This window comes from Bombus bifarius, unplaced genomic scaffold, assembly GCF_011952205.1.
Source record: "Bombus bifarius isolate JDL3187 unplaced genomic scaffold, Bbif_JDL3187 scf7180000009111, whole genome shotgun sequence".
NCBI lineage: Eukaryota > Metazoa > Arthropoda > Insecta > Hymenoptera > Apidae > Bombus > Bombus bifarius.
Window position 1 is genome coordinate 782,959 of NW_022884904.1, and position 23,434 is coordinate 806,392.

The window sequence follows — 23,434 nt, forward strand, 5'->3', positions numbered from 1 at the left end:
TCTTTGATCGTTGAAGCAAAAAATAACGGACCAAGAACGTAGATTTTTGTATTCCAATCTCTTGGTCTCTTTGGAACATTATATACATACGTTTTTAACAAAATTCTAGTTTCAAAGATATATAATATTACAGGTAATTTACAAGTAAAATATTGCAAGTAATCAAGGAGTTAACGCTTGCGTTTGAAAATTCGCAGCGTCAAAAATCTGACGAAATTTCCCTCGATAGGGTCAATATGTACATGAAAAAGTATCGTTATTCGAACGTCTTGGACATCGACATGTTTCTAACGTTCGAATGTGCTTCTATTTCCCAGGAGACCTGCCGTTGCTTCGCAAACGCCGTGAACCTTGGCAGTGATCACCCCTTGATCAATTATCCATCATTCGGCGAAGGACCAAAATTCGCGCCACAATCCGTGCAGTTGGCGATCGAACGTCTATAGTAACACTTCCCAAAGCGAAATTATATTTCGCGACAAGGGTGTTAATGAACGAGCTCGGGCTTCAAGCTTAAAATATTCGAGCGATCTAAGGTTCTGCAGAAGTCTGTTCTCAAAGTACGTATGAAATTTTAAATTCGAGTATTCCTGGCACGCTGATTCACGAGCATCGAATTCACGGAATTCGAGCGCACAAACGTCCGTTTATTAGAGGAATATTCCGGCCTGGTTGTGCACGTTACTTAACGCAAGGTTGTTTAGCACTTAAGAATAATTTACGAGGCTGGCCTACCGTACGTGCAGCATCTGGCCGGCGATTTGGTCGTTACAGAAAACGCCAGGCTAAAGAACGTCAGAGAAAATATTATGATTTCGTTTCCTCAATTGGAATTCAATTCTTTGCGAGCGATTCGATTCGCGACCATGCGATATTTTTACGCACATTCATTCGTTTTTCTTTCTTTCTTTCTGTGCTTTCTTTAAATAATAAACAGATGGTCGATTGAAATTGTTCTTGCACGATACATTGGTAAAAGCTGTTGCGCTCTTGTAAGTAGAGTTGTTGGTGGTTTCGCGATCAACGCATCTTGCCATTAAGAATTTAGCCTTCGACATTATGCTTTATATTATTGTCACAGTGTTACGTGTTGCTTGTCCTTGGTTAACTTTCTGAGACTTAATGACGCTTAACGCGTTTAGGTTCATCGTGCAAGCAAACCTGCCTTTATTCATGAATTAATTACGACTTAACGACGTTTTTGAGTCACCTATGTGACTCATTTCCCGTTCGCAATTACACGAACGTTCGTTCAAAAGGTAGGTTCGTGCTTTCAATAAAAATTGAAAATATCAGTAAACATATATATTTAGAAAGCAACCTGTTACTTGGAATTCTGTAACTGTTTTATAATTAAATCGCGATTGAAACAATTGACAATAGAAAATTTTCCGTCCAATGTATGCGATCCTCGACTATTCGTGCATCGAATTTTCACTCGTCAAGCGTTCGAAAATAAGCGCTGTCGATTACGACGCGAAGAAAGCAATAATTATTATCGACGAGCTTGCAACAGATTGCACCACCACTCAATTAGCACGCCGTTCGAACGCGATAATAAAATAAATTACTTTGTACCGATTTATTTTCCGACAGGTTTATAAACGATCGATACAGAGCGAGTTAGGTGACGTTTTTTTACAAAGCAATGAAAATAATGAATGAACGATCGAAAGATCTTGTGTCGTAGTACCTGAACGAAGCTTGTAAATAATATATGCCCACCGATGAAACAACTCTATCCTCGTAAAAATCATATAAACATATCGATAAAGTCATGAAACACATTATTAGTATTTAAATTACCTATAAAAATGATATTAAAATTCAGTAAAATTTTGTTCAAAGCCAACAAATCAATCGAAATAAAATCCAATCAATCGGGCAACGTGAAATGCATATCACATTTTTCAATAATTTTTCAATCAAATTCTATTCGCAATTAATAGCGGTATACAGCTAGACCGTGAATTTTCCGAATTGAGAAAAAGATCGATACGCGTGGGTCGTCGATGCATCTGTTTTTGCATCTTTCGCTTCGCGCGTATTCATCGTCTCACAATCGAAACAAATAATAGGATTCTTCGATGAATTTCGTGCTTTCCTATCTAACTCCGCTAGAAATGACGATGTACCTGCATTCAGGCAGCTCTGTTAACGATTCGTCGTTAAAATTCAATTGGTTTCGAGCGGTTGGAAAATGGAAAGGGGAGACAGAATGTGCGAAGAGGAAAAACCGGCTGTTGCACGGGAACGCGCCATATTTTTTTCTCCGCGATTACGATTCACGGGGATTAATCTTTTTGGAGTTCGAACGAAAAAAGAAATACGAAGAACAGCTCTGGATGGTGCGAGGCTGTGCAATTTTCTTCTCTTCAGATTTAAAGATATTTGCAACTTGTTCGACGTTTGTACAATGAATTTTTATTATCGTTAATAAGCGCTCAACAGTAGTCGGTAATCATCGCAGCCATTTCCTTTCCTTGGTGTATATACCGCTTTCTATAATAGAAATTTCTCGGTTGATGCGTTCTACCGGTCCATTCGTCGTTCGCGTTACCAGACTTTGAAGGAAAGTTATCCAAACGCGAGCGCAGAAAATGTACTTTTCAGGATATATTCTTCCATCAATTCATGCGGAATAGAATTTTTCCATTTTCGTTTTCCGAGGAAGCATTGCCTCGTTTCTTCCAAATAAAGTACATGCAAAGTCTTCCCATGTAATTTATTTGTGAAACTTTCATCGTTTATTAAGTTTCTTATCTGTGGTCCAACAGATATGCCTCTCTTTATCTTTGTTTTCAAACGAGAAATCCTGGTCTGGTTTTATTCCTCGGTCGTACAGTGTTTATCGTATCTCCTAATTTTTTGTATAAGTGGTGTAATATATAATGTAAGCGGTTTATATATATAAATTTTTTAAAATATAAAGTTTCGTCACGGTTAACGTGACGTTAAAAAAAACTTGTAAAATGCGATAACGAGTAAGATGCTTTACGTTTTTCTTCACGATTCGGACCAATTGCATTTCTCTCGACAACTTTTTTACACGTCATCTACTAAACTAATCCTTCCAACTTCTTAGCGTAAGAAAGTTCAAATCGCTTGGTCGAACTTTAAAAATGTTATTCTGTTTCAAAGAAATTACGAATACTTTCTACCGTAGTTACGACGTATGTACCTTTTCGAAATTGATCGCTAGCGTTTTATATTTTTTTCTCCTGATATCGATACGTTTCTAGGTGACCGATCTTTTTATACAGCGCTGTCCCCGCACTCTGCTGTCCCACTCGTGAAGAAAATAGCGATATCTTGCATATCTTGTATACCTTAATCGGCAGCCAAGTAAATTAAAACTCAAGAGACACATGTACATTATTCCGATATCTAAAAACACTTTGAACGAATTTCCACAAGACACACGAATGAATTTATAAATCACCGTAACCCGATCGAATGCACAGAGGCCGGTTCTCGTTTAAAGCCCGGCTAAAGCTTCGAATCTTTGATCTTAATTATAGCATTAATTAAGAGTTTATCTGACTGGCAACTAGTCGACGATTGTCTGGGTTCTAACGGGATTTCTTCTTTTTTTGTCGCGTTTCGTATCAGTTCTCTCTTTCCTCTGGATAATCGGGCAGGCACTTTTATAAAATGAGAACTGGTCCGGTGGCACGGGTAAACCGCACGTGTTGAGCCCCATGGAAAATTAGATTTCGCGTAATTGGGTCGAATAAGTGGAAACGAGCGAGCGGCCAAAGGTAAAAATAACAATCACGATTTTACGTAGCTACCCTCGCGCGCCGTGGTTACCGTTCACGATGTAATTAACTGTGGAATGCTAAACAGCCACGATTTCGACCGGCCACTTTCCGAAGCGAATACATATAATCCTGCGATTATTTGTCGTCTATCGTGCCTTCGTACAGTTACTGCTAGTTTATTCTAGAGATCCAGAGATCAAAAACTACGTTGCATTTGAGCAACATGATTTCGTTGGAGGAAGATTCACGACCATGAATCTCACGATGTATCATCGCTATTTATCGAGGGAGCAATGATCATCGGGTTAACACGGTGTATACACAGGCTTTCGACTCAATACCAGGCCTGTAAGTATGAAACCGGAATTTGCCTATAGATAGCCCTAGCTGATAACGTAGTTATCACTAAACTGCGTCATTGATGCCAAAAGTCTTTGTTGACATCTCGCAAACATAGATCGTGTTATTCTAATTCGTAAACCGGCAACCATGATCTGGATAGCTAGCTATCTCTCGAATCGTCACCTTCTTGTGAAATCATCGAATTTAACCATTTAAGTGCTCTATCGGTTCGTTGACTGTCCAGATATTCGAAAAGAACGTCTGAAACTGCATGCTCCCGGGATTATTCATTAGAAGAAGCCAACTTCTTCGTATCGCTCCATAGCGGACTAACTTAAGTAACGTCGATCGTATCAAGAGACGTTGCTCAACTGCGAACGGCGTTAGCGAAATCGCCGACTTGTTTCACGGATCCCCTAACTTCCTTTAAAGCATTCGTATTATGTGAAAGTGCAGAAATCGTAGCTCGAGATTAACGCTCGCTCTTTTATACTTGTGCTCGCGTGTTCGACGCAAAAGGGCCCGTGCCCGTTAAATAAACGAATAATCGCCGATATCTACGATTGCCTTCTGCTTATGTATTTCGACGAGCCGACAAAAGCGGAAGAGGATCGCAGTGATGGCGGCGCTGATAGAATAGAAGAAAGAAGAAGAGAGGGAGAAACGAGGAAGGAACTGGAACAACGGAACGGATTCGGGGCTCTGTGCTCGCAAGATGACGTCATAAACCTTATTTATACCTGCGCGTGTTTCAAGCGTACAAGAACGGTGCCGTTATTCGGGGCACACCTCGTCTCAGTTGGCGCGGGTGCGAGTGCGAGCGAGAACGCGAGCGAGAACGCGAGCGCGAACGCTCGGATGCGGGCGTAAATACGTGAATACCCACGCCTGTGCACGTCCGTGCTTTGCGGTTGAACACGCACCAGAGCACATCCTACACTCGAGGATTGCATCATGCAACCAGGCTGCGTTGTTGGGTTACGAAATCCTGGAAAATCTACGAGCCCACGCGAGCCAGGGTCGCGTACAATCGATTCCTTCAGCGTTCACCCATCGGGGATTCAACGTACAACATACCAATACCATCGAGGCGGTAGGATCGTTTCCTACATCGTGTTTTTCTCGTTTATTTTATTTCTTTTTTAATTAACCCAGATATTTCGCAATTCTTCGTTTTTTTTGCTTTTTCCTTACACGGTAAACGCATCTAGATTAAATCTAATCCGAGGTAGTTAAGTTATTTGGAAAAATCAATTAGTACTTCGTCAAAGTATCAAAGCATTCGCGGGTATCATTTAGCCTGCAACTTCAATTACGTTTGTCCGTGCAAACGTTCATCGACAATTTCGCGTTCGCGCTGCTAAGCTGCGTATCGCGAAAATTCCCCCCGTAGTCTCGAATACAGTGATTCTACGATAAAACAAGAAGAGCAAAAAGATAGAAAGAGGAAACAAAAAAGGGGGGGAGGGGAGGAGAAAGCCGATTCTCCGGTACGGAAATGGAGAGAGTCGAGGTGAATCCACAAAGCGGATCGCTACGGAGAGATTGTGCAGAAAAAGAAGTAAAAATTAAAGACCGAGGGAAATTCGGTTACGCTTTTGCGAATCACGAGCTCGCCATGACGTTTATGTGTGTATGCTCCTTTATGAATGAGATAGAGATAGAGATAAAGAACGGCGAGGGTCTGTAATGTTGCGACGCGTTTCTCCACGTGTGTGTTAGTTAACAGGAAACGGGGGAAATATAAAATGAATTACGAGTGGAACGGACACGTTTGTGTCGGCCATCATTTACAGTTAATACGAGAAAAATGCATATTCGTGTTTCCCACAGACGATGTTTTAATCTTGCCCGTTTAAACTTCCCTGCGAGCGCGTCTCTGTGTTGACGATATAAGATAAGACGCGGCCAGAAACCTGGGAAAATGTGATTTATACGCGACGCGACCGAGTCGTTCTCGTCGTTAATTTTGGCATTCACGATCTAAAGTGTACGAGTAAAAATGATTGCGATTCGACGGTTAATATCATCGAATCGATAGCATCCATCGGAAAACGTCAATTGCAATTAGCTGTTTGCCAGCAACTCGTAAAGATCCGGCATTCTCGATTTACGAATTTTTTGAAATCTTGGTCGTAATCTTTCCAACCAGATTCATCGCTTTGTAAAGTTACAAAATTTATTATTAACTCGCGTCTTACGAGGGGAAAGCCAACCAGTACGAAATACCCGAGTCTCGTTGCAAGATACGATGTATCGTGCATGATATTAAAATAAAAATCAAGTTGCTACGAAATTCAACAACGACAGAGGAAAGGGATGGAACGGTAGGGATATTATTTCATATGTAATTGTGAAATAACGAACGTCTGGACTCATAATGCAGGTGGTAGACCAGCGTGCAGGCCCTGAATTTAAAAGAGCTCATTAAAAGAATGCAAAGAGTTCACTGACTTTGAGAACAGCCCACGAAGAAATGTTGCAGTCGTTTTTTAAATTACGTCTCACGCGTCGCGGTGTTTAACAGGTGCAAAAGTCAATTTACCATCCATCGATTCTACGCTTTTATCGCTGACGAGATACTTATTGTTATATTATACAATGATATGTATATTATACGAACATATCTATTATTCGACCTGCAGTTTCGAGATTACGTAACTATTCTTGTAAAGAGGACTACTTCTATCTACTCATGCGACACAAATTCTTACCAGACAATTGATCTATTTTCATAGCTCCACTGTTTCCGTCTAAGTACAATTTTATTCACTTTGGAATTGCAGCGACTTTAGCGGTTTAAAAGGATGTTTGTATCAACAACGAATCGTGATAATTTTCTAATTATCTATAATTAATGCCCTATTTATAGTTGCCATTTCTAATACGACTAATATTTAATAATATTTCTTGCAACATGTAAACGATCTTGAATTGGTTGGACCGATCCATAATAACGCACGTGTGCGAACGTCTTAAAGGGTCTACAAATTGATCAGGTGGGGACGGCCATTTTAATCGTCACATTATGTATGCAAATTCCAAATGCGAACATGTCAGCTGTAAACTGAAACTTCGTATCACAAAGTCAATATCGGAAGAGGAACGCGTCATGTACGAGCAATTAATTAGAGCGAAATATAAAATTTATAATAGAAGAACATCTGGAAAAAGAATTTTCTTTAAGAATATTCTATTCGATGAACGATATCCTGTTAATCTAAAGTAACGTAAAAGGAAGAGATTAATCCAGGAAAGGGATTTAATCGAGACCGATAAATTAAATAAATAAATGAATTTCTATCGGTAATTAAAAAGCCAAGCAGAAAGTCGTTTCTTTCGAGACGAATATGGAATATTTATAGCCGATTAAAGCGTAGCTTTATTAAAAAATTGATGTCAGGTCGCCTACAAATTTAAATGGAATAGAATTCGAGAAGCGAAGCTTCCAATTATGCTCGTAATAGAATTACCCTAACAAAATGATCTAATAAAGATCAAACGGCGTTCTGCAACTAGGTTCGAGCCAGAGTACTTCCCTTTTATCAGTGCCTCTGAATTTAGGTCATGTTTTTGTAGGGACAGAAAAGTCTTCTGCTAAGAGAAGAAACGTATTATTCTTTGAAAGCGCTATAGCTCGTTCTCGCTTCTTTTGCTTGCTTCGTAAACATTTATTCCTTATAATGCTTTGTTCAGAAGAAAAACGTAACATTTTTCTTTTATAGAAACAATTGATCAAATATTCATTGCCATGAAAGCTAGCTGCCCATAACCTATAGTGCACCAATTATGTCATTATGTATAGAATCTATATTCAGTTTGACGTATTCGATCGAAAAGAACAAATAACGGATGGGAGAATTTTCGGATAGTAGAACACTTTTTTTTTCGTAGAATTATTCTATGTACAAAATAATACAAAAATTATTTATGGATTCCATATCTTTCTTACTTTCAAATTAAATAAATTTGTTGATTCAAGCTACGTTGAATTTACATTCTGCTCGTACTTCGATCTAAATTTTCTTTCTAATGCCACAAACACCTTGAAATAACGAAGCTTTTCATCGTCATTTTCATTGCAATCTTCTTTCTTACGATACAAGGACTTCCGATGTTTGACAGCAATATGTATTATTTCGAAACTTCTTCGCATAACGTACATCTAGATACAGGCATTCCGCTATCTTCTATCGTTACTTTATGTTAATAGAAATCGTTGCTATACAACAATGGTTAAATATTTATTTTCCAATTCCTTTAAAGATTTTCTACTTTTTGAAATACTTCTGAAATACTTTTTCAAATGCTACTTCTTGATGCCATCGATCGTAGATTCTTGTCGTTTTTACAACACTACCGCGTATTTTTCTAGTTTGCGAAATACGTATCTTTTGTTTTCTTCCGACGCTTGGCACAATCACGCACTTCCTCTCTGACGTCATTATGACGTCACCAGATAATAACACGTACGATAAACTTGTAGAAAGAACGCGTAATGGTAAAAGACGCAAAGAGGAAATATCGTTCCGTTAATAAAACCTTCGAATAGTGGAACTTTCGTATAATACGACACTCGGATAACAAATTTTCGAATAGCGAAGATGTCGCTGTATTGGTGCATTTTAGGTGATTGGACATTCGAATTAAAAGGGTCAAAAGTCCGGTAACAGGTGACAATTTGTTTGGTGACGTTACAAATCGCACGGTGTACCAAGGAAATAAAACAGTTCCCAGTGAATAATTCAAAAGCATCGAAATCGAACGGCTACCGAACAGATATTCTCTTTTGTTCGCTTTAGCTTGCATTCTCCAATCCGATCGGAAGAAATTCGATTTTATCATAAGCTGGTGTCTGACTTGTCCCTTTCTTTCCTCGTGTCAGACACTCTTCTGTTATGTCATAAATAACAAGGATATGTATGGAGAGTCCGAGAAAGGGGCACGTGCGTCCAACGATTTCATCTGCGAACGTTGCATGCCATTATATACAGTTCTGTTTAACATACAAAACAAATAAGATAGAACCGTTCGTATGCAGCATCGCGTTCGCCTGGGGATCTCTTTTCTCTGCTTGCCTCGTGAATTTTTCCAACGAAATTTAATTCAGTAGTTCCAGGCGGACCTGCGAGACCAATATGAACATTGCCGCACTCGGGATTCGCCTCTTTTGTTCGTGTATAGACGCGTTTAAAATATTTCCAACCCCGCGTTTCCTATTCTCCAGATATCCAGATTATTTATTACTGCATTATACGTTTCTGCTAGGAAATTCGAAGAATCGACGAGCCAAGCAAAATTTCTCTCTTGAATGTTTTTCAAAAGAATTTGTATTTTTATCGATATAAAGATTTCGAGCGTTTTAGTCCAGTTCTTTATAGTTTAACTGCAATTTGTCAACAGACCGCAAAAACAAATGTCCGCGTACGGAAGGGTAATGAGGTCAAAACCTACAAATCCGTCGTTAGCGAAAGAAACTGCACGAGAGTAGAATTAAGAAAAGGAGATCGTCTGTTTAGCCATTGACGAAAGATTCACGGAGATCGGTCTCGAAAAATGTGCATAGAATCGAGATTCTGTCATCTTTCGTACGTATCCGACAAATTGAAAATCTGGATTTTTCTTCAGGTTGGTTTTGCCCTCTATCCGCCGACTTTTACCCTTCCGAATTCCTGTGTTATCCGCTACTATCTCAAACTGCATCGAATTTGTAGGGAGAGGTTTCGCGTTACGCTCAAGAGCACTGGAAACACGAAATATGTACCAAAGTAATATCGAGATTTGCCTGAGTGTCGCCGATACGTTTGTTTGCTTTTCAGACCATGTCATCCAGGGAAATGGTATTTCTCGTTGTTGATTCTTTCACTGATTTGACGAATAAATATTTCTTCTGTCTCCTTTCTACGAATTTTATTCGACTATTACAACGTATTATTCTTTAAAAAGTGTGTAAATCTCAATGATGGAAGAAACGAGAAATCCGTCATTTATCTGCTATTAGTTCGACACTTTGGCAAATCTCGAAAGCTTTATACGACAAAATCGAGTGGGAAGAATTCGCGTTACGGATATTTTTTCTGCCAAAAGTTCCAAGGATAAATAAGCGAACGAGCAACGTATGTTGTAATTAATCACGAGTGTTTGCGTTCTCATTTTTCACACGTGTCGAGGTCAACCAATGTATCGTTACGTAGCAACCTGTGTTCTATTCAAATTGACAAAGATGATCGTACAGTGGTAATCGAATGTTTTTCTCTCGATAATATAGGTTTGTTTTTTCTTTAATATCGTGTACGATAAGCGATATTTAACAAAAGGATTAAATCAAAATTAAGTCAAATCCATTTACTCGAATGATCATAATTGACCATAGTTAACAGCGAACGAAGAAACTTTTAAGGAACAAAATCAAATATATTCGACTATGGATTCCATTTTGCAGCAGGATCGAATACAGCAAAATATAGTTTGACATTAGCGTATTGATTAAATAATATTACGAAATGGTATTTGATAATTATTGACGCAAAGAAATTATTAATTGTAAGCGAATTCAATTTCACGTCCTGTTTTATTCACAACACGCAGTAAAGTCGAAGATGATTTATTTATCCGATAGAGGTATAAGGTTCTCGATGGATACATATATCCTTTCGGGAGTAAGTAAATGGAAAAAAATACACGAATCGTATTTAATCGGAGAAGAGGCATTAGCAAACTCGTATCATCGAATGCTCCTGGCGATAAAGAGGCGTTTTAAAGCTAGTAATCTTAACATCTGCACCCGTATTAATAATATAATTGGTCTTCTTTTGTTGCAGGTAGAAATCGGAAAAATTGGAAGTCGAAAACCGTATACTTGGAGATTTTGGTAAGCAGCACGCACGAGTCGAAGAAATTATGTACTAGCGTACCGATAATATTGCTGTCAATAATCCTAAGAACATAACGAATCAAGTTGCATCGCAATCGCTTCGCTTATCTTCGAAACACATACATATTACGCAGGATTCCTCCGATTTCCTCGAGATTACCACCACTGTGCTCGTATAATTTACGTTCTATATTCTACAGAAAGATAACAAGCGGAGTGGAGCAACGATTTCTCATGGCTATGTCCGTGCCATTCTTTCCATAGAAAGTAGCGAGCTCGAGGCAACGGTTAGCCCGTAATCTCGATTTATCAACGGACCCTCAATTTTCCTTTGCCGAAGAGCGCGCGCCGAGTGGTTGGAATTAAAGCATCAGAGTAAACGCAGAGTTCCTCGCATTAAATTATGGAAGAGAGTTGTCTTCTTCTATCTAATTTACCCTTCGCCGCGAGTTAAGCTGACGCTTGAAATTAAGCCAGCCCCTATAAATTCATTGAACGGTAACTCCACTTACATTCAACTGTAATTCTTGGATTTTATATGGCAAGTTGGCAGACTCGAACAATCGAGCTCGGTCAGCCTTCGAAGCGGGTCATTGTATTTCTTTGGGTGCAAAGTCTTGGTTTACTTTACTTCGCCGCGCCGTACCGCGCAACGACGAAAGAGGGTGTTCGTCGAGAGTTGGAGAGATCGACTTATCGAAATTGACGTTAAGAGTTTCGGCGGCAACTAAAATACTCGACAATGGAATTAAGGCTTTTGGAAGCGATACTGAAAAGATAACGGAGAAATCTCGAATGCATTTTCAAAAGAGGAGATGGACGAATCGCGTACTTACGTGTTACGTAATTTCGTTGGACGAGCGACAGAGATTCTGGCAGAATGTAAGAATCGGACGGGCAGGTCGATTACTCTTTCGTTTTCGGTTTACCGCGCCTGCGATTCCACGTCTCCGGAAGCTGACGCGTTCAGCAAAGAGCGTGTATGTATAGGGTGACAAAGGCTTTTCAGTCGAACGAAGGACAATCAGTCACAACGCGTTGCATCACGATGTTCACGGAACGAGTGTCTGCCACAGAGAGCCTTCTGTATAAACGAGACGAACATTATCGATCCACATCTTCGCAATGAGAAATAATACATTCTCTGGAGGAACGCGGCTGTATCTCGATCCAAAAGAAAATACGCGCGAGCTGAGAATAAACCGTTTCGTATCTCTTTTTCCCTTGGAAGTACGAGCAGTAACGGCTCTGGGTTCTTTCAGCCTTGCTGACTGCTGTTCTCAGACGCATCCATTTGTATCTCAACCTTTCACCTGATTTCTCGGCTCGTTTAATCCGTTCCGTTCATTCAACATAGTCTATCTTCTTCCCCGAACCAATTGATATTTAAATTGAAACGGGCACGCCGTTTCCATGTACTTGTTTCTCGTGAAATTTAAAAGGAAGGTCCCGCTCGATTTCTGAAAAAGGTTCGCAGTTCTCGATGCTTGCGTATCTATGTTCATTTATATAAATTTTAGCTCGTACGGTACGCTTTCGTTCGTAGAATTTTACGGTTATTGTTTCGAATTTGATCGATATATTTTGGTAGAAAAGAAAAGAAAAAAGACCAAAACGGACTAGGCTGGACTCTTCGCTGAAGTATTCGACAAATATCTCAACGAAGGAAATAAAAGATACGAGTAAGAAAACTTAATTTGCTCGTAAGTAGATATTCGAGCACACGCGAACGATACAAATTGCGAATACCCCGCGAGCTTTCCACGCAGCTTATGCAAATGCAAATGTATCGAGTTTCATCGGAGCCCTTTCGTACCTCGACGAAATATCGAATTCCAGTCGACAATTTCACGCAACCGCTCGGTACCTCAATAAAATATCGAAAAACATTTTGAATCGGTTATTCGGAATCGAACGTGGGCAATTTCTCCGAGTACAGTAACATAGGCTATTCTCCTTCGAGCCATTCCATCCAGTGAAATTCCTTTTCAACTTACTCCGATAATCTAGTTACCAGAGGAATATCACCGCACGAATGACGAAGCGACACACGGAGAATCTACTCGATTCGATCCTTCTTGCAATTCGAATTTCAGATGTTCCAGCTTTCCGGCCTCTACCTTCAATCCGCTTCCGTTGATCTCCTCGAATTCCATACGTTTCGTATAGAGATACAGGAGCCAGGTAACGCGAAATATCAGAAATTTTCGCGGCAAGGGTAATGTAGGGCAAACGCCTGCAGATTTTCGCTGGCTTTTTTTCACCGGTAGCCCTTTCAGCTTTCTCATCCCGTCGGCGTACTCCAGGCCTCTGATATATAGCGCGTTTATCGACCGGTTCTTGTCTCGTCGCGGATTAGAAAGAACGGCCATACCGTGTTCAAGCGTGATTCCAATTCCTCGATCGTGTCTGCCCGATAATCACGCCACCGGATTTCTTTCCATGAAGGAACTTGGACGACCCTTCCGTCTCTCCATTCCCTATTTCCTTGCCTATCCACTTCTATCCACTTACGATCGATTGCTTTCCATCGAGGCTTTAATCCTTAACATCGGTTAAGGTGGTCGAACACAGTTGGCTCCGAGTCGACCGAGGATCCATCTTGACCAGACTTTTACCGTTCCATCCATACGAATACCCCTGATGCCGGTTTACTTTCGATTCTACCGAGCCGTACAACCGTAGTTCGGGGACTTTTTTAAAAAAAAAACTTTACGGTGCGGTGGTAAGGTCGTACCTACGCACGTAACGGTGCGGATCGTAAAAGATCGGAGATAGTAAAAGCGGCGGTGGTATCGCTGCTTGTGCCGGCTGGATATATTTCAGAGTTCTTGTCCATCCGTTTCTTGCACGAGATATTGCGAGAAATTTCTGCGCGCGGAGCTTTTCTTCTATCAAAACGATTTGGTTCTATCGATTTCTCGAGCGATTCCTTGCTATCATTCTGCGGATCGAACCAACCGACGTTAACTTCCTTTTCTTTTTTTTTAGAATCCACGAACGCTTAGAATTCACGAAGCGCGCACGAAACGCATAACGCGCTATGCAATTAAACGGATAACAGTGATTAGACAATTACCGCTAGACACGCTCGGGTAATACACGCGGAGATTAACGGTTCGCGGCTCGGGAGATTGAAAATCCAACGAACATCGTCGGATTACAACGTCTGGTGATTGGTTTCGCGAGGTGGTCGTAACGCGTGATACTGTGCAATTTCGCGTTCATGATTCGGGGCTTGATCACCGTTGCATCAAACGTTCCTCGTTTCAACGCGATCTTTTTTTCTCTTCCCGACGGAGAATAAAATTTGAAAAGTAACTTTCCTAGTTAGTCGGAAGAATCCTAAATTCCGAAGCGGATATAATTCCAAGGCCGGCTACAGGTTCCCCGAGTTGTGAATCTCGAGAATTATTTCTTTCTTGGAGGACAATAGACCCCAAATTTCCTTTCCATTCGTTCCGTCGAATCGTTTAAATTGGAGGTACAGGTTGTCACGGGATTCCGGCGCGGGAGCGTGTCAATTTTGCGCGGCGCCCGCTGAATATGCATCCCCGTGTGTAGCTTTCGATCGAACGAGGGTTGTGCGCACACACCTTGTCGCATTATCCTACGCTCGAGTTCGAAGGCATCTTTTATTTTATCCGACGCCAGGACCGAGAAACAGTCGTGCATCGATTTCACGGAAGAACATTCTGTTCCCTCTGTCGAATATATTGTTAGTCGAGCATCAGCTTAAACAGACTGCACAACGTCGACGGGACAAAGCGATTGATTGTAACACGATAGCGAGGGAATATAAAAGACGAGAAAGAGAGAGAGAGAGAGAGACACGACTTTCCTCTTTCTCTATAATACTCCACAAAAGAAATCCAGCGTAGTGATTACCGACAGACGCACTCGAGGAATTGGAATAAAACTCCAGAGAAATGATATTTCTTTTTTCACTCTCCTCTTGTTTCCTTAATTTCAACTTGGAGCCGATTAACATACCAGAGCCTTTCACCTCCTGTTTTCATCTTTCTCCGCTTTCAGAATTCCTTTTGTATCTCGAGTGAGAAACTTCAGACTTTCGGATTATTCTCCAAAGATATAACGCGTGTCCACGATGATCTTCGGGCAAACTTGGTGCGTGCGTTTCGCGCTTTGTACGCGATTTGACTCGTTCGTATCCACGGTTCGTCTTTCTTAAGAGCCCGCGATGTCTATAACATCTTCGGAAATGTGGAACAGAGTGTCCCATACTCGTTCGTTTAAACGCATCTCCTTCTCGCTTCTTTCGGCCGTCCAGTCCATCTAACCACTCGATCGCAAGTGCTCGTCTCGAGCGGAGCAATTGGCGTTTCGCGTCATTTCGCGCGAAACAGGGGAAGCTGGAATTCCGTTTACCGTCGAACACGTCATGGAGACGAGCGTTAAAGGAAAAGGGAAAACGTTCGAGCGAGAAGTCTTCAACGAGCAAGACAACGACGATTTGAACAATGCTCAAACTCGTAGAAGCTGCCAGTGATTACATAATCATAGCCTAGTAAACACGTACAATGAGAACGAATCGTTACGTGGATACTTGGTGGTGGTGGTGGTGGTGCTGCTGCTACCGCCGCTCTCGCTACCTCGTATCTGTCTTTCTCGTTCTACGCTGTTAGCTATAGTGTCTGCGGACGAAAAATCCGACATGGTACTCGTGGACGTTCTAATGCCGTGCCGTGGTCGGCGAGCTGAGAGGTTTTCATCGTAGGCTATCCACGCTCGTGGGAATCAGGGCTTTTTATCGGGCATAGTCTGCCCTCTCTTTCCCTCTTCCTCCATCGACATCGCCATCGCCATCCATCCTTCTTTATCGTCCTCCACCTTTCTCTCTCCGTCCCTTTTTCTCACCTCTTTCTCTTACTCTTTCGTTCGCCCCTCTCCTCCGGACTCTCTTTTCATCTCTTCACTGTTCCTCTTTCTCCCAGCCTGGCTTTGTACACGATACAGACTTTCTGCGGTATTACGTGGGTATACAGGGTGTCCGATCTAACGACCCTTATCCGATTCTCGCGTTTTCCAAAACGATCCTTCGTCTTTTTTCTTTTCTCCTTTTCTTTTTTTCGAATATTCCCATCCGGTAGATACCGACAGCTCTGCTTTGTTCGTTTGTTTCACTACGCTCGTCCTTTCTGACTTATCGCGTGTCCATCGTCTCTTTTTTCCTCTTTTTTTCGTTTCGTTTCGTTTCCTCGATTTCGTACGTGGAATCGTCCTCGGCTCGATGTTTGACGAATCACGGAACAGGCGCTTTTATGGAAGAAGAACTTTTTCCAGCTGGACTTTTTGCTTCGCGCTGGATGGAATAATCTGCGCTGATGACGATTTTCTCGGTGTTTCGCGTTGCTCGACAGGTCGATTTATTTCGCAATTTATTTTTCGTGGAAATACCCGAAGAAGGTTTAAATCTTTACGAGTGAAATTTTGCTTGCTTCTTATAGGAGAAAGGCGGCTTATCGAACGCATTCCACGACGTTGCACGAGCCATAACGCATTCGGAATGGTAAACGACGTAAACACCGGAAACGAAGATTTTCGATAGAAACGAAATACCGTGCAAGTTAATTGAACATCGGTGCCATCGAGCCGAATCCATGCTTTCGCGAGACACCCCATATAAACGTCAGGTCATAGGCTTCTTCTTTCTCATTCGCGAACGCCACTTTAGATCCGCTGTTCTCTTTCTCTCTGTCATCTCGCGACCGTTTCCCTTCCCCGCGTGACAGCAGCGCAGCCGTCATCGGTATTAGCTTCAGTTCGAAACTAACTCCTCCGCGGAAAAAATCTCAACAGACGCGACTCGTCTCCACTCGGTTTCCACTACTTTTCCATTGCCATGCCACCGCGAAACGAGGAGAGCGAAGAAAGGAAGGCTCGTGCCACTTATCCAGCGCGTACCATCGAGACTCCTATGCGCGAGCTCACGGTTTTACGACGGAATCTGTTTATCGCTGGAAAAGAACCGCTCCTCGGCGTGTGTTCACGTGAAATTGAACGTCGAGTGGCACTTCGTCGAGCGTCGAATATACACGCAGGAAACGGGAAATTTTTCAAGACGAGGGAGAAAACTTTCCTTTTTCTCTTCCACATTGTACACGTCTGTCGATTTGTTCTTTCCCTTTCATTTTTCTCAACCCTTTTCTTCCTGTTATGTATTTTGTTTTTTCTTCCTATACTCGAGTCTGCTCGAAACGTTTTCCACGGACGTAATGGCGCGCGCACGGACGATGGGCGATAATGATAATAGGAAAAGCTTTTTTCCAAGCTTCGGAAAGATTCAAAGAAATTTGTCATTAACGAAGGCTATGCCGCTGACGGAAGAATAACGTGAAAGGCCAACCAACGTTTGTCGTAAAGAGGCTTCTTCGATCGAAAGGTTTCTTTACGCCGGTTCAGGATCTGCTCTGCTATCGACTTTTAGAGAAGGGAAGAGAAGCGATTCTTTTAATTGCGACTCGGTAACGATACTTCGACCCGGTCGCTCGTTCTCATTCGATCCTTCGCGTACAGGCGAGTAGAGAATGATTTCAATCACCGCGTGCTACGCGCATCCCTCTCGCAATTTCTACTCTTCGGCCTTCCGAACCGCTCCAAATCTATCAGAATTGTACGATTTTTGCCGAACCACCGATCATTTGTCCTATCGTCTTCCTTTCCTTTCCTTTCCTTTCCTTTCCTTCCCCCCCCCCTTGATTTCGATAGAGACTGAAAATTCTATGTTATAATTCCGCTTTACCGTCCGAAGAGTCTCAATTTCTCAAAGATAATGTTTGCGGAAAACGTCGTTTCCGACACGCGAAAGCTGTAATATCGGAATTCTAATTGGAGAAGCTAATATTTAAGTTTGGCTCGAATACATATCTCCCTTATCTCTAGTGTTACGAGATCGTAGGGTAGTTAGAGAGAAATCGAGAAAATCGGGAACCAAACTTTCCAAGCGTTTTCAGGTCGTTGGCTGGCGGGTTCGTTCTCGTTCCATTAGCATCCGAAAAGTGAGGAGAGCGCGTTCGAGATCGTCGAGAAAGATGAAAGAGGAAGTCTGTTGTTTGAATAAAGGAAAGAATTATTGTAATCATGGTTTGTCATGCCGGTCATGATAACCTCGGTTTTCTGGTGGAGCCCTCTGCTCGTGCCACGACTATGTGACCGAAATCAGCGGTTACGATCGTTTCTTCCTGTAAAATTCAACCGCTGCGGGTAAACGTTCCCATATCTGGCCATCTTCCTTTTACTATCTTTTGCCCTCTCTTATTCGGTCTCTTCTTTTTCGGCTGGTAGGTAAATACAGCTCGCTGCTCGACGAATATTTGTACGTAGGTTGCATTTTAATTAAGAAGCGATGCCATCTCGACGAAGATTTGGCCAAGCCCGACGGTTTTAAAGCGAACTATGGGGGAATAAAGTTTACAAGTTAAGACTCCCCGGAAAGAAAGTTGCTCCGCGTTTTGTGAACGAGTTACGCGTCGCGCCGTCCCAGTCATACGCAGATATTTTAACTTTTTATGTCGGGAAATTGTTTCGTACGCCAAGCCGCTGAACTTTTATCCTCGCGAAACACGATAATTTTCCCCCTGGTAAGAGATCTCTGCGTGGTCCACCAGTTTTCTTTCGTTCGTTTTATTCGCTCTGTAAGCGTCTTTTGGAAAGCGAAAATAGTCGTACGATATCTTGACAAACCCCTGCTACGCAAATGCCTCTTTAACGTAACGTTGATTCTCTTATAAAAGTATCAGCGATACGAAAGAGCAGGAAGAAAGTAATTCGAATCAAAGAATATAAATATAAATGATTTTTGTCTGTATAAATACGAATTCGAAATTTCTGGTTGGCGAGATATTTCATCGATCGATCGACTGACCGATCGGTTTTTACGAAGAGTCTAACAAGACAATAGAGAAAAACAAAGGAAGGGGATCACGACAATGACATCAATGGCGGCAGCGGCAGTAGCGAAGAATGCAAAAGCAACGAAGCGTCGAAACCACAAACTCGTGCGATTCGATAGCCGTAACCTTCCGGAAATATATTAAAACAGGATGTTGGTCCCGCTTCCTCTCGAATTACCAAATACGCGTGTCGCTATTATCGTTCGCCCGATATTACCTCTACGAGCTTCCGTCAATTTTTATTTTTATCGTCGACTTTCGGTCCATGGTCCTATTCCTTTTATTTCTTATCTTAACTACTTACGAGTTAATACCTTCAAACTTTATCCACATTCTATGCTTCGAGCTACGCGTGGTACTCGCGTTTCGTTCGATCGAACCTTGGCACGTAGAACGCAGCTCAGCGTTCGCTCGGTGAACGAGCGTTAAATTTGCACGGTCCTTCTTCGTCCCTTGCATCCCTTTCGTTTTTTCCCCAGTTTCCTGTGCGATCCTTCCTTCAGCGCATAAGGCTTCTTACGCGTATCGTGCGATCATTGTTATCGATAGGGACGAAGGTGCAAAAGAATCCGGAGGACGAGCACCGACGCGGCGCGTTTGCGGTATTCCTTTACGATCGCTCCACCGTATAATCTTATCTGTCGGGAGATCGATCGGTTTTGCCAAAAGCGAACAAGACAGGAGGAGATCGAGAGAGCCGAGTCACTCGAAAGACATTCGATAGCGGTTTCAGAGGGATGACAGCATGGTTCTGAAGCCCGGTTTCTGAAATAACTGCCGAACAACTGCCTTCGTGTAGGACTTTTCTTACGCTTATCTCCCTTGCCTCATCCGTCCGTGTACGTAATTCGATGCTGATTCCACAACCGATTCCGCTTGATCTTCTCGCGGCACAGCGAACAAATTCTCCCTTTCGAGCAATCATAATCGTGTACTCTGGTCAAATATTTAACGTTTAAAGAAAGAGTTTAAATAAAGCTTCTGAAACGATCGTTTAAACGATAAATTCGACAGGTTTATTTACGGCGATGAAGCCGAGCAATTATTATTTTTCAGCCGCTGGAAAGTTATTAACGTTCATCGGTAAAAGAAACGTCAATCGTCAAAGCGATATTTTATAGTTCGTACAATGAGAAGTTTCGAAGGCAACTCGCAAAAAGAAACGTAACCGCGTACAACTCGTCGAAATCGTTTTATACGAAACAACCACGCGATCCATCGGTGTTCGGAAGCAATCGCTAGTTCGCGCGGCAGGGGAGGAAACGCGATTTCCGCGAAGCAAACGAATTCCGTGCACGTTGAACGCTACATACGAAACTTGGCAAATGTATTTGCTGAATTTAATTTAACGCGATGTTTTCGTTCGAGCTTACGAGAGGAAGCGGATCTGCGAAAAATGATCTCAGTCTGCGGTAACGCACAATCGGCCGTTTACACGATTCTCTTATTTTAATGCTGCGTAGGTAAACCTGGATCGTCGCTGACGTTTCTTCCTACAAAGAGACGGAGTTTTTATTTCTATGGAAAGGTGTTTCGAGGATCGGGAAGGGTTGAGAACAATCGGATGATTTCAAAATGAACTCTTTGTTCTAAACGCGCGTCTTGCGATTCGATTATCTCGTAGCAGGCTTTAATATCGCCTAGAAGACCGGCAGGCCGTTTCTCCAGCGAGCTCATCGTGTGGGACGTTAGTCGACGTAAAACCTGAAACTTTCTCTTAATAACTCGTAACATAAATACACGCTGGCCGGCCGGTACCGGATAGAGTGAAAACTGCCGCGTAGCGGCCTGTAAGAAGAGCATAATTTACACCCCCGTAGAAAACCGGGTTGGCTGCTTAACGCCGCGTCGTCCTTTTTTTTTCCCTTCGCTAACCCTCTTTTTCTTTCGCTTCCGCAGACTCTCCCATTGCGTGCAGGAAATTTATTCGAAAATATCCGGTGAATTATTTTTCTCTTAAGCCCGTTCCCGTTGGAAATTAGAATGAAGTTACCGCGAGAGAAACTTCTCGACTCTCAGCCCTTACACGCGCGCACACACGCGCTCGTCCACCATTCTCCCCCTTCCTATTCCCTTCGTGGTATTTCACGTAAACTGGTCGGGAGGTGGTGCTTCGTACGGTAGAAAAATTTCCACCAGGCGGCAAACGACGAAGCGGAGCCGAAATCTAAATCCGTACGCTTCTCTAACGGCTCGTTTGTCATCGGAAAATTTCCGAGAGGGAGACGTTTGCGGGTAATCTCCCGTGGGAGGTGCACGAGGGGATAATAGAACGTTGTTCCGAAAGAAACAGCTGGAACAGAGAACCGGCTGACTGCCCGATTCGCTGCTTAAAGACGACGATTCCATTCGATCGAAACGACTTTTTTCGCTAAACTTACGCGGTGAGCGGCGACGAAACGGCCTTCGAACCTTCGTTCCTTCTTCCGCCCAGTCGCTTTCCAGACTCTTTCTTCGTCTTTCCGCATCGCGTTTGCGCCAGTCGGCCAACTTGAAGCGAAAATGGAAATTCAAGGGTGGAAAGGACGGAAGTTGAAGGAAGGCGCGGGCTGACTACCGGAACGAGGCGAGAGTGAGAGATAAGTGGGAATACAGTTTACGCGGGGAATGGGAAGTACTTAAAATTTACACGTTAGTCGGCGTTTTCGTTTTATCCTGTTGCCTTCTTATCTATCGTGGGGCGCGCATCTAAACGGGAAATAGCGAACGTAGCGTTGTTGCGTCGCCACGTTTAAACGTAAAGCGTGTTACGTCCACGATTTCCGTTACGGTATAACAAATGGAGTTTCCTTCTGGCCGCGCAAAAACACGAAATCTGCTTAAGAAACCCGAGACTCGAAACCCTTCGGTATCCTGCTGCATTATTGTGGCTGGTCGTTTTGTTGCTTGCGAGTCGAGCGTTTTTTAACTTAAGCACGTTACCGAGCGGCTTATAGCACGATCGTGGGGACCGAGATAAGCATTTTGGATTCGTGAACGAAATGACGATCCGATCGAACCGCTCGTTCTATAGATGGCTGTGTTACCTTGACGATTAAAAGTCTGTGCAAGCGCGGTAGCGCGTAAATCGCTGTTCGTTATCGTGGCTAGATTCCATTGGCTAGTACCCTGAATATTAATTAAATCGGATGTTCGATTAAATTCAAAATCTTTGCGTTCACAGGCTAATAATAAAGCGGCGAAGACGATAGAACACAACTTGAATCTTGAACAAGATGCAGCGTGTATTTTATAATATAACGTATTGTATTGTACGTTATATAATAATATATATATGTATGTAATATAGGAAATTACGTGTGGTTCTGCTTATGGTTTCCATTAGTACCAGTGGATTACGTATTCATAGATACTACGTCGAATCCCTGTCAAATTATGCATGCTATTATGAAATAGGATTTCAAACTTTTTACCCAACAACTTACTTCGGTAGTTACTAACAGTTTGATTAAAACTTTCAGCCGCTTCTTTCCTGGTTATAGATACGAATAATTGGCATTCTTATCTATGAATATTCTCGGTTATTAGATTCGTTAAAGGTATTCATTCTCTGTTCCTGCGAACAGATTTCGATGACGTAGAATGTCAGCGATGACGATGACAATAGTAGCTGGAGCGCGCGTCTAATAGATGGAAGCAGTAGGCTTGACCCACTTCGATCGTGACAACAAAGAAAAAAAGTCTCGACGATTCTCCGGGGTCATGAGCCGCGGACGCGAGAAATTAAAACTCGTTCTTCCTCTTGGTTGCCTTAGTGGGCACAGCCTGCCAACAAAAGTCACATGTGCCTGCTGCACGATTCCCCTCGTACACGCGGCTCTCGTTTCTTCTTCCTTTAAATCCCATCTGCGTCCAATTTTCCTGTTTCTTCGAAGACGCGGCCGGTTAACACCGGTACCGGAGCTTCGCCTCGTGGAGAAGCTCGCGTCATTGCGATCTTGCGAGAGCTTATTACGCTCGAGCCTGATTAGTAGCATACTGCCTTTTCTTTTTTAATCTTACGCCTGGTGTTTCGCGAGATTTATACGGTGTCAAAAATATGCTAAGAAAATTCCTGGTGCTATTTTCCGTTATTTTCCACGTAAGTACACATTTTGGCATTTTTTCGTCTTATTTAGACGTCTCAACAGTGCCTTTTAAACTTCACCGTCTAACACGAATTTTGTTCCGCAATATTCGTCAGCTACACGAATCCGTAAGCAGAATTGCTCCATCAGTCTTTTCGAAAACGTGAATTTTTCTAAAAACACTCGACTTTCTACAAAAATTAGGTGTCGCGTGAAAACTAAAGATTTACGTTTTCGACAAACACAAAAGGAGAAAGAACGCAATCTGAATTCGCAAGAGATTTCGAAGCGGCAACTATCAAGAATCAACGTACCCATTTACATCGAAGAGCGTTCGATGAATTATTGAAACGATAGATTTGAAGAAAAAAAAAAAAGAAAAAAAGACGAAGAAAAAGAAAGGGAAAGAGGAGGAGAAGGAAAATGTGGAACAAGAACGTCCCGTCGTTCGTTCGTTTCCCATGACGATGTCGT

General features: G+C 42.3%; 1 long non-coding RNA gene across 1 annotated transcript in view; it reads left to right on the forward strand.

Annotated features, from left to right (window-relative positions):
- Positions 1 to 23,434, forward strand: part of LOC117213495 — a 59,006-nt gene that overhangs the window by 28,365 nt on the left and 7,207 nt on the right. Inside the window, exons 2-3 of the long non-coding RNA XR_004488669.1 lie at positions 318 to 564; positions 10,932 to 10,977. This is a non-coding gene — a long non-coding RNA (uncharacterized LOC117213495). The remainder of the gene's footprint in view (positions 1 to 317; positions 565 to 10,931; positions 10,978 to 23,434) is intronic.